At 37.5% G+C, this 15,719-nt stretch overlaps 1 protein-coding gene and 1 long non-coding RNA gene across 10 annotated transcripts in view; one reads left to right on the top strand and one right to left on the bottom strand.

Annotated features, from left to right (window-relative positions):
• Positions 1-15,719, bottom strand: part of CMSS1 (cms1 ribosomal small subunit homolog) — a 142,434-nt gene that overhangs the window by 86,529 nt on the left and 40,186 nt on the right. The window lies entirely within an intron of this gene.
• The window catches only part of LOC102151895, a 124,063-nt gene that overhangs the window by 80,805 nt on the left and 27,539 nt on the right, over positions 1-15,719 (top strand). For all 9 annotated transcript variants that reach the window (XR_005383189.1, XR_005383187.1, XR_005383188.1 and 6 more), the window contains one exon: positions 11,519-11,630. This is a non-coding gene — a long non-coding RNA (uncharacterized LOC102151895). The remainder of the gene's footprint in view (positions 1-11,518; positions 11,631-15,719) is intronic.

Here is a 15,719-nt window from a genome sequence, read left to right as displayed (position 1 = left end):
ACAATCATTAGTTTCACCACAGTATAAGCATGACTATATTGATCATTACTGGATTGTTTACGCTTAAAAGGAGTAAGAAATAATGTGTTTGTGTGTGTAACAGAAAAATGGGGGAGAGATTTTTGTGTAGAATGGAGAAGTAGCCAGGTTATTCAAAATTAGATTTTAAAGTTTTTTAACTTGATTTTTTTTTTTGCATAGAATGAAAAGTTGACTATGTTTTTAATTTAGAATGGAGATAGCCCTGTGCTTAGAGTGAGAATATATTTGAGAAAGTAAAATAAAGCCTAGGAAAGAAATGTTTAAAGGGTCTAAGATAATTTTTCAGCAGTATCTGAAAAATACTACACAATTATATGAAATTAAATAAGCTTCGTGCATTCCTTCTGTCTAAAGCATGGTGCTAGGTCTGCAGAGGAGAGATATCCAAGGATTCTAAGATTCTAAGGTGTGAGAATAGGAAGGGATAATGGAGATGTTCTAGTCTATTCCAGGTCCTCTCTGTACAGATGAAAAGGCTAAAGTTTAGATTGGTGGTCTCTATCCAGTGTCACACAGTTAGAGGCCAGAACTGGGATATATATATATCAGGTCTTGGGAAGTTGATTGGAGGTTTTGAAGACGAGCTCAAATAAATGCTAATGAAGGCTTGATCAAGATGTTGGCAGTGTGAGTGGAAGAGGGCATAGAGAAGAATGAGAAATAGCTGGAGTAGTCTCCTTAGAACTTGGACAGCCCTTGACTGTAGGGCAGTAGTGAAGGGTGGACAGGAGTTGTAGGTGGCCACACAGTTGTGAGTATGTGATGTAAAGAATGCCGTATTTAAAAAGCGGATGGATACTGCAAGGGGGGGGGGGTTAATACTGAACACTTATCACATGGAGAAATTCAGGAGCTTACCTTTATCCTACCAGTAGTACTTGTTTTTGTTTCTAACTTCCTATCTCACTTTGACAATGGTTCTTCTCTACTTCTTGAAATCTGATTCATCTTAAATGGCTTTCTTTTCCTCTATGGAGTCTTCCTTGACAACAAAATCTCATTCGACTCTTAAGCCATAGGTTTGAAGCTCTTATTGCCCTTATCACTCATTAAGTACTTAATGATGTACAGCTGCGGGTGATCTGTTTTATTCATTATTGGTACACTCATTCAACTAATGTTCTGTTCCCAGGGCCTGGGAGCAAAGACCGTGTCCCTCTCCATATGAAGTTTACATTCTTGTGGGAGGGACACATCATAAACAAATAAAAATACAATAAATAAATATACAAAGCAACTTCAGATAACGACAATAAAACAGTGGTGTGACAGAGACTGGGGGGTACAACTGAATTTTTTTAATGGAGTGCTTTAGCTTGTAGCTGTTTTCTCTCCCCAACTAGATTGTAAGTTCCTCAAGGGTAGGCCAGTTTTTTGTTGTTGTTGTTTTGCTTTTGTTTTTTTTAGATTCACTTATTTATTTGAGAGAGAGAGAAAGAGAGAGAGAGAGGTGAGGAGGGGTTGAGGGAGAAGGAAAGAGAGAATCTTAAGCAGACTCTCCATTGAGTGTGGATCCTGATGGGGCTCGCTCTCAAAACCCTGAGATCAAGGCCCTGAGATCATGACAAGCAGAAACCAAGAGTCAGATGCTCAACCACCTGAGCCACCCAGTTGCCTCTAGGGGTAGGCCAGATTTGTGTTACTTTGGCATCCTTCATAACAGAGTGTAGCCTACTGATGAGAGTAAGACTTATCAAATTTCTTTTTTGAGTAAATGGTGAATGCTTTACTCTAGATCCTTTTCTATCACTAACTCTGGTATTTCCTTTTTACTAATATTTGCATTTTTTGCTGGCCAGGTAGGAGTAGTGCTATCAGTATGGAGGAAAAATACAGTTTGGTATGTTAGGAAGTGAAGAAGAAATGCACATATGTGTATTCACAAATCTTCCCAAAGAAATTGGCCTTCCAGATGTAAGCAGTGCATGATTCTTGAGTATCTCAAGGCTCCTTTGTCTGTTGTCAGTGAGAATTTATAACCCTTATTGTTAGAATTGTATATTTTTCAAGCTAGAGTCACTCCTAGGTGGTGAAAGATTCTCAAACCACTTCTCTTGTGCCAAAGTATTTTTAGTTAACTCCCTAAAACATGCTTTTTATCTCAGCTTTCCTGATCTTTTTAGGTAATGCCAACATTTTAAACAATTTGGTTGTTTTCCTTTTAACTTTCTAATCTGACTAATTTAATTCTGAGTCATAAACCTAAAAAGTTTATTAACAGATCTAATCATCCCAAAAATTTGTTTAGAGCAACTACTCCTTTTATTTCTCATGGAGTTGACAGGAAATATTTCAAACCTCAAATAGGCCTGCAAATTTTTGCATGTGATTTTACATTTTTGTATATTTCGGGTAGGGATTATAACAAACTGATTAAATTACTACATAGGAAATTTTTTAAATTGAAAAATCTCAAGAAAAAAGTGGGTTAGAGAAGAAGATGGTGAAAGTATGAGAAAATAGATCTGAATCAGTTATGCCAAAATCTGTCACAGGAATTCCAAAATAAATAGCCCTGTCTCTACCTTGGTTACCACCTTAAGGTCTGGTAGTCATAATCTGGTATGAGTACAGCTGGTGTTAGTTTCTGGTATCATGGTACACTAATCAGGTCACCCTGGGCCCAAGGACAGACTTCTGGGTGTCTATGCTGAGGGGCCTGGCAGGTCTAGTCTCTGGTGAGCCGCTGGCCACATGCAAACAGGCCCCTAACCATTCCAGACCTTGTGCCCTCTGCCTATCTTCTCAGATGGATTTTTGGATGTTCACTCAGCTCTGCTTTGGTTCCCCCTTTGACCTTGTTTCAAGGTTTCTCCCTGACTGAGCTGCCACTGGCTGCTCTGGGTGAAAGTATCCCAACTCTCAGAACTTTACTCCTCAGTCCAGGCTTCTCATGTAGGTGTCCCAAGCAGATCCTTCCTAACTTGGAGGTGGGACCCAGATAAGCTTTAAATCTTGTTAAGTTTGACTTTTGGGGGAAGAAGTTATCTTAAAATAGCCAGGAATGTGCTATAGAAGTTGAAATTTGTGATACATTGACTCTGCTTTTTTTTTTTTTTTTCCCATCCAGATACTAGGATAAGTAATAGAATTCTAGGCATGTTATCAATAAAACACAATTTTTGCCTTTGTACTGACCTTCTAGCTGATGTTCCTAATTTTTTAAAAAATTCTTTTAACAAATACTGAGTGATTCTCATGTGCAGGCAGGAGGGCAGATACCTGTGGTTCCTGGTCTAATGAGTTTATATTCTATTGGACACACATGGAAAAGGAAACCAAAGAATAAATGAAATCTTTAATAACTGTCATCTTGCTATGATGGGAACAAATACAAGAATGAGAGAGTGGAGGAGGGAGGAAGAGAGAGAGCATCCAACTGGTCTTAATGAGTGTAAATTATTTTTATTTTTAATTTTTTTGATGCAGAATTTGACCACTGGCTGCAAATCGCACTCCTAGAATAAGTAATTAGTGAGGAGAAAAACCTTCAGTTTTCTTTATTGATACAAACAGAAACAAAAAAAACCCCAACAAGAAGCCATTACAACTCAATTATCTTAGGGCTTATGTTGGTTTGTTATTGAGAATGTTTTTTTTTTAATTGCTTAAAAATCATTTATGCTTTTTTTCTAAATTATAACTGTTTTCTCCCCCAATCTTGTAAGATTAACATGCTATGTTGAGACTACCATGACTAATGTGGAATATCTCATTAGTAATTTTTAGTTCTGATTACATGTTAAAATGATAATATCTTATACATATTAGGTTAATAAAATATATTAATAAAACTAATTTTACCTTTTTCACTTTTCAAATGTGACTGTGAGAAAACTTTTAATTACCTATATGACTCATATTTATATTGAGTTGACTACTATAGAATCTTGGTATAAACATTTATTATTTGGATGGATTCTGGTTTAAGATGTATACTCTTAATAATTACTACTAAAAATGGGAAAAATATATAATCTGTTTGGAGAGGAGGTTAATTATATTTCCTATATAATTTTCTTTTATAAAAATCCACAGCCATTTTTACTTCTGCCAGTAGTCAAAAATTTCTCAAAAAGAGGGAATATGCATTTTGATCTAGTCTTTGCTTCCTATCCATATTCTAGACATGTGTTTATTTGGCTACACTTTGTTAGTGACCTAATATTGTCACACTCAATGCTGCCAGTCTATCAAAAAGTTTCATGTTTCTGTATAAGAAAATGAGATTAAGAACCAAAATCCTCTGCATTTACAAAGATTCATAGATAGTAAAGAATTGAAGAGTGAGAAAGATATTTTAAATTTATCAAGCATGAAAGAAATACTGAAATTAACTTTTGGTTTGACACATTTGGCTTGGCATTTCTCAGATGATATAATGGTATGAGGGGGAAGGAAATCAAAAGACCATTTTCAAAGGGTAAACATGGCACCACACAATTATTTTTCTCCTTTGTTTTAAATATAATTTCTGGGACTTGTATTCCAAGCAAAACCCAGAATAGTCTGGAGGCGAATTAAAGAAAGTATCTGACAGTATTACTAAGGCCAAATACAGTATGCTCAATTGCTCATTCAAATGGTTTTGTTATTCTTCCTGGCTTTGGTAGCACTAAAACATCCTTTGTGTCTAGGTCACCACGCAATGAGAATAGTGAAAAGAGGAGTGGGAACAAAACAGAAAAGAAAAGATTGCCCCAAAGGTGAAGAGAGACATTAGTCCTAGGAGCACACCCAAATGCCCTTTAAGTAATCCACCCTTCTCCAGAGTTTCTCTTCCTGCGCTTTCAGTTATCCACCATCCAGAAGCAGATGGTTCTCCTTCTGACGTATCATCAGAAGTCAAGAGTAACCTAAGGCCACATCACAATGCCTATGTCATTGACCTCTCTTGGTCTCACCACATCGGCATTATCATGTCATGTCTTCACAAGAAGGGTGATCCAGTACAATAAGATCTTTTGAGAAAGAGACCATGTTCACATAACTTTTATTATAGTATATTATAATTGATATATTTTATTGTTGTTAATCTCTTACTGTGCCCAATTTATGAATTAAACCTTATCATAGGTGTGTACGTATAGGAAGAAACAGTATATACATATGTAGGATTTGGTCCTATCTCTGGAATCTTGGATAAGGGGGGACTACAGTATACTTAGTGCTGAATTAGTGAAATTTGTTTAAGCATAACCATAATATCCTCTTAACCTACATATCCATCCATTTCGTTGTGGTTATTTGAGATCCATTTGGTTTTCAAGCCACGGAAGGTTTCAGTCGCTTCAGACAAGGCTGCTGGTTGCTAAGAGTCATTGACTAAAACTGGACTTGTGAGCATCCTGGATCGTGGACTCATGTGGTTTCTGCAGTTATTCATAATTGAATTATACGTCGTCATTGTGAGGTCTGTATGTGTGTGTGCGCGCACACGGGAGGGGTGAGCGGGTGTTGAGAGAGGGAGGAAAGGGAAAAGTAAGTGTCTGGCCTGAGTATAGAGACCTTCCTACTGCCTGGAAGAGGAATGAGACACCCTGTAACTTGATTCTTCTGTAAGTACCTCCAGGAAAAACATAATTTCATTAAAAAGCAGTCATTTTTAACTTGAAAAAAGTGTTGTTGTTTTTTTTTTTTTTTTTTCCGAGAGAAGAAAAGCATTCCTATTCATTTGTTGTAACATTAACACTTGGCAATTTAATCCCACCATTTTGGTAGCATTTTTGTGAAGCAGTACAATCAACTATGCTGGAAAAGCTAATAAGGAAATCTGCATTCTGCCCCTAATTGGCTGTGTGGTTTCAGGAAATCTGCTTTACCCCTCTGGGCCTCAGTTTCCTTGTCTGTCAAAGGAGAGGGTGTGGAGCTTTTTAAAAAATTAATCCTTACAGCTAATTCTTCCCTTTGGTTCCCTGTCCATGAGGGTAGTTGGGTGGCAGAGAGTGTTTGTAGAGAGGGGTGGTTTGAGGTGCTAGGAACAGAGTTTGAGGTGTATTAGTTCATCTGGAGATCTTGTCAAAATGCAGATTCTGACTTGGTAGATCTAAGGTGACGCCTGAGTTTCTACATTTCTAACAAGATCCCAGGTAATGCCGATGCTGCTGGACCACACATCACACTTTGAGGAACAAGGTGCTAGAGAATTCTCTGCCACCTACTTCTCATTCAACAGGTGAAAGTGGGTCCTATGCAGGCAGAGCAATTTTCCCAAACTCATAAAATAATTAAGTGCTGCCACTAGCATCACTAGCAGTTTGATGACGATGTCATTTTCTCCATCTCTGATATCCTTCCTAGTACTAACACTCTGGGTGATAGTAATTTGTGGCTTCTATATTTCTTGGGAGCCACTCTGGGCTCATTGTTTTGGCCACACTATCTCATTCAGTTTGTTTCATGTCAAACCGTATGTAGTAGTGGCTAGAAAAATTAAATTTGACAAATTAACTAATTTCCAATTCATGGCCTTAATCTCTATTCAGAATGACCCCTGCGTGTTTACATACTGTACATGGAGAGAATGTAAGAGCCCGCTAAGGAAAGTTCTGTGTGCCGATGCCATGAATTTTAACAGCTGTCCATTAATGCTCTTCAGGTGTAATCAGCTCCAGCAAAGGTTTGTTTTGTTTTGTTTTAGATTTATTTATTTATTTGAGACAGAGAGAGGGAAGAGGAGAGAGAACCCCAAGCCAACTCCAGGGTGAGTGGGGAGCCCAGGTTGGGGCTTGATCCCAGCACCCTGAGATCATGACTAGAACTCAAACCAAGAGTCAGACACTCAACCAATTGTGCCATCCAAGTCCAGCAAAGGTTTTCAGATGATCAGGGCCCATATTTTGTGGAGCTCTATGAGTTAAGATAAAAAGAAGTTAATTACTTCTCAAAGCAAAAAAGTAGCCAACATAAACCATACTAGAAGCAGCAAAAGAATTTCCATGTTGTCCTTTATGTTCATTTATCATTCATATCCAGTAATGGTTTTTTGAGTCCTTGAGGGTGCAAGGCTGTAATTAACAAAATTAACCCAGGAAAGAGTCTGTGCTTCTATGTGCTTTAGAAAAATAAGATAGCATGCATTTAAAAATATCCATTACCCTAAAGTTTGTTCTCCTTCATCTCTGGAAAATAAAATTTTCTCTAATCTGGATAGATCAGCATTTCACAAAATACATTCCTTAGAACGCTAGCCCCAAGCAATACTAACTCCTAGAAAAAAGAAGGGATTTTGTCACTAAGTAAATTTAGGACTGTCTGTTTAATACATGCTTCTCTTAAGTTTCACAAAGGACATTAGAATATGAAAATGTCTAAGAAGCCTTACAATAAAAAATTTTTCATTCTAGTAGAATTTCCCCAAATTATTTTACTTTAGATCTTCTCCAAACTCCCCCCCCCGATTTTTTTTAATGCAATATCTATTAAGATTTTGTAGAACTAATGTTTTATGGATTGCACTTAGGAAAACACTGGTCAGGTTTATCTTTCCCAATTTTTTTACTTTGCTTTTTCTGCAGTTAGCTGGCTAATATCTTACATTAAATATATCAGTAGAAACTACTTGGTGCTACTGTTTTCTCAGCTCACATATTTTAACTATTATATATTTTTTTAAAAATTAAAAGGAAGATTTTTAGGAAACTGTATAAATAGTAGCCTGAGGTTTTATCTCTGGTTGTGAGAACTTGCAGCATCTCTGTGAGTAGTTTGGTTTGTTGTACTTTGATGGTCCCTCATTTGTGAGGAACTTGAACAGATGGGAAAATATCTTTAGAATTAGAAATAAATGTTAGCTTTTGCTGTGGTTGGTTGTCTCCAGGGCAATGGTTTGATTTTTTTTTTCTAACTGAAGAATAACCGACATACAACATCGTATTAGTTTCAGGGATACAGCATAGTGATTTGATATTTCTATATACACATTATGAAATGATTATCATAGTTAGTCTGGTTACCATCCATTTACCATACAAAATGTTATAACCTTATTGACTATATTCCCTATGCTGTTCATTATATCCCATGTCTTATTTATTTTATAACTGGAAGATTATACCTCTTAATCCTCTTCCACTACTGGATTGCTCATTAGGGCAATATGTCTTGAAGTGTCATAGGAGTGCTAAACAGTGAGATTCTTTTAAATGGTGATTGGGCAAATATGAAATATTTTAGAGTTATGGACTTAATACATTTTAAAAAGATTATAATAGCATTCTGAAACATGATTTCAGGTATAAAATTGCTGAATTTGTGTTTATGTTTGAGAAACATGCATAGATTTGAAGACAAATACCAAGTAAATAATGGCAAAAAGAAATTGTGAAAGGGGTGTACAAATGGTTAAAGCTTGGGAATCAATGCCTGGGAGATCAGCCAAGAAGCAAATTCTGAGGCCTGGCCTGTATCCTTCTAGAAAAACCAGCACCTCTGTGTTTGAGAAGCACTATAGTATAATGAAAAGGTTGCTGGATGTAGGTTGAGGAGATTATGGTTCATGGAAAGAAGCGTAATAAGACACGGTTCCTGCCACTGATAGGCTCACAGCTTTTCTAAGACAGGGTATACTAAACGCCACTCTCAGCGGGATAGCCAAAGAATCAAAAGCCTCATATATAACCCACACTGAACACGTTACAGAGATGAGTTAGTGCCAATGAATAAGAATTAACTCTGAAGTTTTTGTCTTTCAGACAAAGTGGTGAATATAGTCTACCATGCCGAGATAAATAATCCATATTTGGCCCCTTAAGAGTAGCCATCAGTTAATACCACCAGATCCTTTGGGGCGCCTGGGTGGCTCAGTCAGTTAAGTGTAGGACTCTTGATTTTGGCCCACGTCCTGATCTCAGGGTCCCAAGATTGAGCCTGCATCAGGCCCCCCACTCAGCGGAGAGTGTGCTTCTTTCCCCTCCTTCTTCCTCTCCCTCCCTCTACCTCCTGCTCATGCTCTCTCTCTCTAAAATGAATGAATAAACCTAAAAAATATATACCACCAAATCTTCTGCATTCTGTGAGTTGCTGCCTTTAAAGAGGCTATTACAATAATTTGCTGCTTTCTGTTAGATGAATACTTATCTACTGAGGGTGATTTTTTCCCACCCAGGGTACAGTTGGTGATATATGGACACATTTTTAGTTGTCACAACCACAGGGGCAGTGCTACTGGCATCTAGTGGGTAAATGCCATGAGGGTTTCTAAAATTCCCAGAATGTACAGGACAGCTCCCTACAACAAAGAAATAGCTGGCCCTAAATGTCAGTAGTGCTAGGGGTAAGAAAACTTATGCTAGACTGAGACGGCAGGAAGAATTGGACATAATGATTGCAGAGCTCACTCACAGGCTCATTGGACATATTTGACCAAGTTTTTAATGCTCCCAATGCATTATTTTCCTTCAGGGAAAAAGTAATGATAACACAATAAACTATCTATGGTATGCTGGATACTGGACCCTCAAAATGTCCAAGACTTAATCCCTGGGGCCTATGAATATATTATTTCACATAGCAAAAAACGATTCTGCAGATGTGATTAAGTTAAGTATCTTGTGATGGAAAGATTATCTTGGATTGTCTGGATGGGCCCAGTCTAATTACAAGGCTCCTTAGAAACGGGAAGCAGGAAGATCAGATTTCAGATTTTTTAGTGTATTAGAACACAAAATGCAGTTAAACCTATAGTTATTTGGACACTTTTTTCTCTGATGGTATGGGTAGCAGTTAGGGATTTTGCATAAACATTGATGATCATACTGATGAAGATGTGCTGGTGAGTGTAACGCCTAGTTGATAGACTCAAGCTACTTCAAGCTTTCCTTCATAGGCAGTTTATGGGTAACAGAATTCATCAGGTGTTCTGGAAAATGCAGAACACAAGAACTATTGTGGCTGTGGCTGTGGCTGTGCAATTATTCATGAAATCTCCAAAATTACAAATATTTGTTCTGCTCTCACTTAAATTATTTCATTAGTTTTTACAACAACCATATTAAGTTACTCATTAAAACTATTTATGTTTCTTACCGAAGCCTCGCTGCAGTACTGCTTTTCAATTTGAATCCCGAATAAAGATGGTATCAGGTTTTTTTCTGGTTCATATCAAGTATGTTTGTAAACAATTTGATGGCATCCAGAGTGCAGAGTGGAGTCTCATAACTCTGACACACAGTATATGTACTCAGTGGTGTGCCTGCACGCACAGCTGCAGCCTCCTGCCCAGGCACAGAGCCCCACACCCGGCCTCGGCACACGGAGTGCAATTCCCTCATCTTCCCTCTCCATTTGTGAAATCTAAGAGTTTTAGAATCATCTAGTCTACAATACACACAAACGAATAAGCATAACTAACATTTGCATAGTGTTTAGTAGACCACAAAGTGCTTTTCACATCCATTGTTTTACAATCCTTAGTGTACATTGTTATTATCAATATTTTACAGATTAGGAATTGGGAATTTCAGTGAATTGTCTAATGTCAAAAAGGCGATGGAGACAGGCAGGCCTTGACTTGGCAATCAATGATCCGCCTGCTGCTCGGTGCCTCCATTGCATTTGGACTTTCTGAAAGGGACAGTTCTATAGCTCAGCCAAAGTCATCGTGGTGGTCACACTGAGCACTTCTAGCAAGAGAGCCCCACTATGTGGACCAGACTGCTGGCCTCTAATGTTCTCCTGCCTTTAGACTTTTGGAGATCTCCTCTTGAGATCTTACTCAAGATCTTTGATTTGTTCTTAATCTTTCTTTGTTCTTACCTTGTGGACCCTTTAATGGACTTACATCTCTGAAACCTATTACATAAGCCAACATGAAGTGAAATAAATGATCAGCTACTTAATTGTTCTCTTTCTTCATTTTCATATACTGTAAAAAGGTTTATACTAAATACTAAAGATATAGCACTAGTATTATATGGTATTATGGTAATTCTATTAAATCTCAGTGCAGGTCTTTGGTAAAAAATACAACCCTTCATTCTACTATCGTTGTAAAGATGCAACATGTTCTTTAAATTTACTTTGTCCTTTCTGGGAAATTGTAGGATCAATTTAGGGCTACAAGTTTAGTTCTAATGAAGTGAGATTGTGAAAATTTTAAAAGTAGCTACCTTTGGGGGATTTCTGCTCCAGCATTTGATGAAGAAGAAGGATATTAAGATTTATGAGAGGCAAAACTGTTTTATGTAATATTGAAAACAAAAAAGACAAAAACAAAAACACAAGTATTATTCAAAAGGTTGCCAAGTCCCTCAGCTGAGAACCTTATAATGTGTAAGGTAGACTCTTACAGCCATATTTTTTTAATCACAGAAAACTGCCATGATAGATGAACTAGCACTCTTACTAAGAACCTATTCAGTTTATTACCATATTACAGACTTAAGCAAAATCAACATGATTTGGCCATCAGCTTTTAGTAACCAGAGGTAAATTCTGCATGTTTAGAATTGAAAGCAAAATCTTTTATTCTCAGCAGAAGGTCATCAGCAGAATTATAAATGGAAAACAGAGACAAGAGAATTTTTAAGAAGACTCTAAAGTTCTACAGCATAGAGAAAAGGAGAGAAGAAATGCATATTGGGCATAAGGTATGGCATAGACTGTGTAGGGAAATGTTAGTCTTATTTCTTTTCTTCACATTGACATTTTTATTTGGCAAATTTTTAAGTTCATTAGGAAACTAAGAAAGAAAGATTAGTGATGATGGAAATAATAATATACTAATATTATTTCATGGCTATGTCTATAAAATAAAAGGCTGAAATGTGTGGCATTTGGAAGATATTCATACTTTGGGCACAGCAGGGATATGCATATTCTTATTCTTTCCTCTCAGCACTTTTGATAATAGCAAGACAGTGTGAAACAGTATCCCTGCCCATCAGCGTTGATGCCATACTTTGCATTATTTGCATTTGTCTTCTTACTGCCTGAGCTTTCACTTTAGTTGATTGACACTTTTTTCTCAGAGTCTTTATTACATTAAGAATAAATATATTTTTTCCTCAGAGTGAGGCATCAAATTAGTACATTAACATTTTTTAGAAGATGGTAAAGTTTGCAAATACCCGGAAATATTTTCTTTATGAATAGCATAATTCAGCTGGAGGTGTCACTGGAGAAAGTGGGGAGAAAAGTATTGCGTTTTCTTCTCCCCTTCCAGTTGTAGTTATACCAACAAATAGGATGACGATCTAGTCCAAAAATATTTCCATTTCTTTTAAGAGGGAGACCTTGAGGTCACTTGAATTCTTGTATTGCCTCCCCTTCCCACAGCCTTTTAAAATTTTGGCAACTTTTTGCAATTAGGTAATGGAAGCACAATTCCCGTTCAGAAAATTATTCTGCAAGGTGCCAAACTCAGACATTATAAAGCAAACACACAACTCTACCATAAGAAATGATTCTATCATAAAATAATACTGACAACTTGGAAATAGCGTGGGAACCGAGTTATTGAGGCTTGACAATTTTCCATTTCAGTAGGAAAAAGATGTACAACTGGTTTGAACCAAATGACAAACTTATTAAAGAATAGTGACGACTCATAAAATAAGATTTTGTGTCCAGTGGTCTGTCTTCTCACAGCATTTAGGCTCAAATGCTTGTAAATAATCCAACAATCTGCCAAGCCTCCTAATTTAGGAAGGGAAGCAGAGAGATACATTAGATCTGAATCCTGAATCTAACTTTGTAGCTAGATGGCATGGGGCAGTTTATATAACCTCTCTGAAGCTCCATTTCTCCAGATACAATGGGAATAATTACCTTGCCTTCTAGGATTGTTTTTAGGATTCTAGAGAGTATATGTAAAATGTCTAGTACAGTGCCAGGTACCCAAAAAGCACTTGATACCCAGTGGTTGAACTTGAAAAAAGAGTCCTTCTTCTACGTTCATACTCTGAGTGTGATCCCTATTGACATGGCTGGCTTGCATCATCTGCTGCTGAATGGCCTCTGTGAATGCAGGATGACTAGAGGATTTCAGATCTGATGTCACTGATGACACCCTCCTGGGTGCCTGGCATTGTACTAGACATTTTACATATACTCTCTAGAATCCTAAAAACAATCCTAGAAGGCAGGACTCCAAACTGTTTGACTGTTCTGAAGAGTTTACTTCATCAATCCAGTTAAAAAAAAATTAGTTCATTTCAGATCTTGGCTCCCAAATCTGGTTTCAGGTTTGATTTTGCAGCCTGTTTTGATCTCCTAGAGACAAAGTCACAGTCTCTCCTAGCCCACATTCATAGCACTTACACTTGGCTGAGGGATTTCACTGATGTAAAAACAATCTTTGTGACACGACAATATTGGGTTAAGTATTTGGGTTCTTTCGATGTGAGCTTGTTTAAGGCCCAGTCTGAGTAACTGGAAAGAATCATTTGATTGGAAGGATTCCTGAAGGTTCATTTGGAATTACTGAGTCACTGAAGCTCAGGCTGGAAGAAATCATGTGGTCCTATCACCTGCTTCCCAGCAGGACCACCCACTCCTTTCACAAACTTGAATTTATCCTGTTCCCCCAAACACCGCTGAGAAGGGAGTTCTGGAGGTTTCAAACACTCATGAAAGACACTTTTTGCTTAGTTACAGCTCTTCCTACATCAAAATAAAGCAAAACCTCCAAATGGCCTACTAGTCTTACTACGTGAAATAAGTTTCAATTTATATTTTCTCTCCTGTGATTTTATTCTCATTTTTTCCAACCAGGAACCTTTATCTGCCATCCATCCATCCATCTATCTATCCATCCATACATCTCCCAACTACCTACCTACCTGTTCATTCAATCAATAAATATTGTATGAGTGTCATGTCCAGGCCTTTGTATGACTTTTGGTAAATACAGAAAGGAGCAAAGGATAGACTTTTTCTTTTAGAATCTAGAGTCTCATGGAGGAATAGATATGTAAGAATAATTTAAATATGATAAGCACTGTAATAGAGGTATGAAAACACTCTCTGCAATACAGAGGAGAAAGGAAATAATGTTGCTGGTGATTTTTTGCTCTGGGCTTTTTCTGGAAAAAAGCACCTTTTGCTCAGAAGATAACAATTCTCTACTCCTTATTCTGTATTTAGAAACATATTTCCCAACACTTAGTGTCAGGAAGTTCTTCCTTCTGTGACATAAATCCCTGGGACAGGAGAGAAAGTGGCAAGGGAATTCACAGATGTAATGGGAAACACAGCAATGTTGTGGGGGTAATTATTATTTTTCCCCTTTTCCAGATTTTATTCACCACTGAATTTCTGTAAGTAGGTATTCAGTGAATAGCGTTGAATAGATGAAAGAGAAAACCAAACATCAGAGAGGTTAAGTGACATGCCTGAGGTCATAGAGCTGGTAAATTCTCAGGTTCTGTGGTCTTTACACAACTTCAAGCAGCTCAAGCCTTTCCCAGTGATTTCAGAATTGGTGGAGATGGAGAACATCAGGTTCTATTTCTTTGTATAAGAGGTGTTCCTACATTTGGTCAGAACCAGTAGCTTCCTTTTGTTATTTCCAATCAAGCTGCAGCTGACTAGATGAGAGATGATCCATTGCAGAGGCAGTAGAGCCTAATTCTGAACAGAGCAGGCTCTGGGTTCAAAATCCCAGTGCCTCTGCTAGCTAGCTATCAAAAACACTAGTTTTCTTATCAAAAAAGTGAGAATACTGGTAACACTTCTCTCCTGGACTGTCGTGCTGATAAAAGTAGATAGCAAATGCAGTGTGCTTAGTGCAGAAGCTGAATGTAGAAGCCCCTGAGCACACAGGGACTAATACTCAGTTATGGGTGTCCTTAGTCTCATGGCATCCTTGAGGGTGGTGAAAGATCTCCCTTAGTGACTTGTTTCAGAGACCTAACCAGGAAATTCTTTGGGTCTAACTCGAAACGCCGCCTTCTGCTATAATTGAAAGCAGTTTCCTCAGGTTCTAATCTCTGAGGAAATATAGAGCAGCTGGTCCTCCATATTCTTGATGACTTTTACTAAGCCAGCCACACTTCAGAGTTTTTGTTTCTGGACTAAATACACTCCCAAGTCAGAAACTCTTGCTACATAAACCTTTCCCCCCCCCCCCCCTCTAATCTTTCAGTCTCCATCGGACCCTTAAGGAAAAGGCCATTGGTGTGAAAATTTTGCAGATGGAAAAAACAGAGATTTTTCTTAGAAAATAGAGTCTACAATTGCTGACCTAGTGTTAGTGGAAAATCTCAGCCAGGGATAGGTGAAGTAACAGTTGCTAATGAAGTAATTCAGGGATGGAAATTTCTCTGGATATTAAAAATACAGCCAATCCATATTTATGTATCTTTTGGCCACAGTAATTCATCTTGTAAATGTGTTGGACTATTTTTCTCACTATCCCGAATAGAGATTCTGACTTGGTCATTACTGTGCCAGAAACAGATTGAACCTTTTCTGCAAATAGAAACTGATTTGGAAAATGGACAAAACAATCCTAGAAAGACCTATGGAGATAATCTATCTCATCTTTTTCATTTGACAGACAGTCAAGCAAAACTTAGAGAGGTTAATTGACTTACTCAAGGTCACACACCAAGTTAGTGAGACTAAAGTATTCTGACTCCCGTTAAAGGCTCTTTATTTAATAGCAAGAAGTGTCCTTTATGTTGTTGATTTGAATAAGCTAATAAGCTACTATTGATATGTGAAATGAAATTGCC

This window comes from Canis lupus, chromosome 33 (genome assembly GCF_011100685.1).
Source record: "Canis lupus familiaris isolate Mischka breed German Shepherd chromosome 33, alternate assembly UU_Cfam_GSD_1.0, whole genome shotgun sequence".
Lineage (NCBI taxonomy): Eukaryota > Metazoa > Chordata > Mammalia > Carnivora > Canidae > Canis > Canis lupus.
Note: the sequence above shows the minus strand (reverse complement) of the source record. Positions and strands in the feature narration are given on the sequence as shown.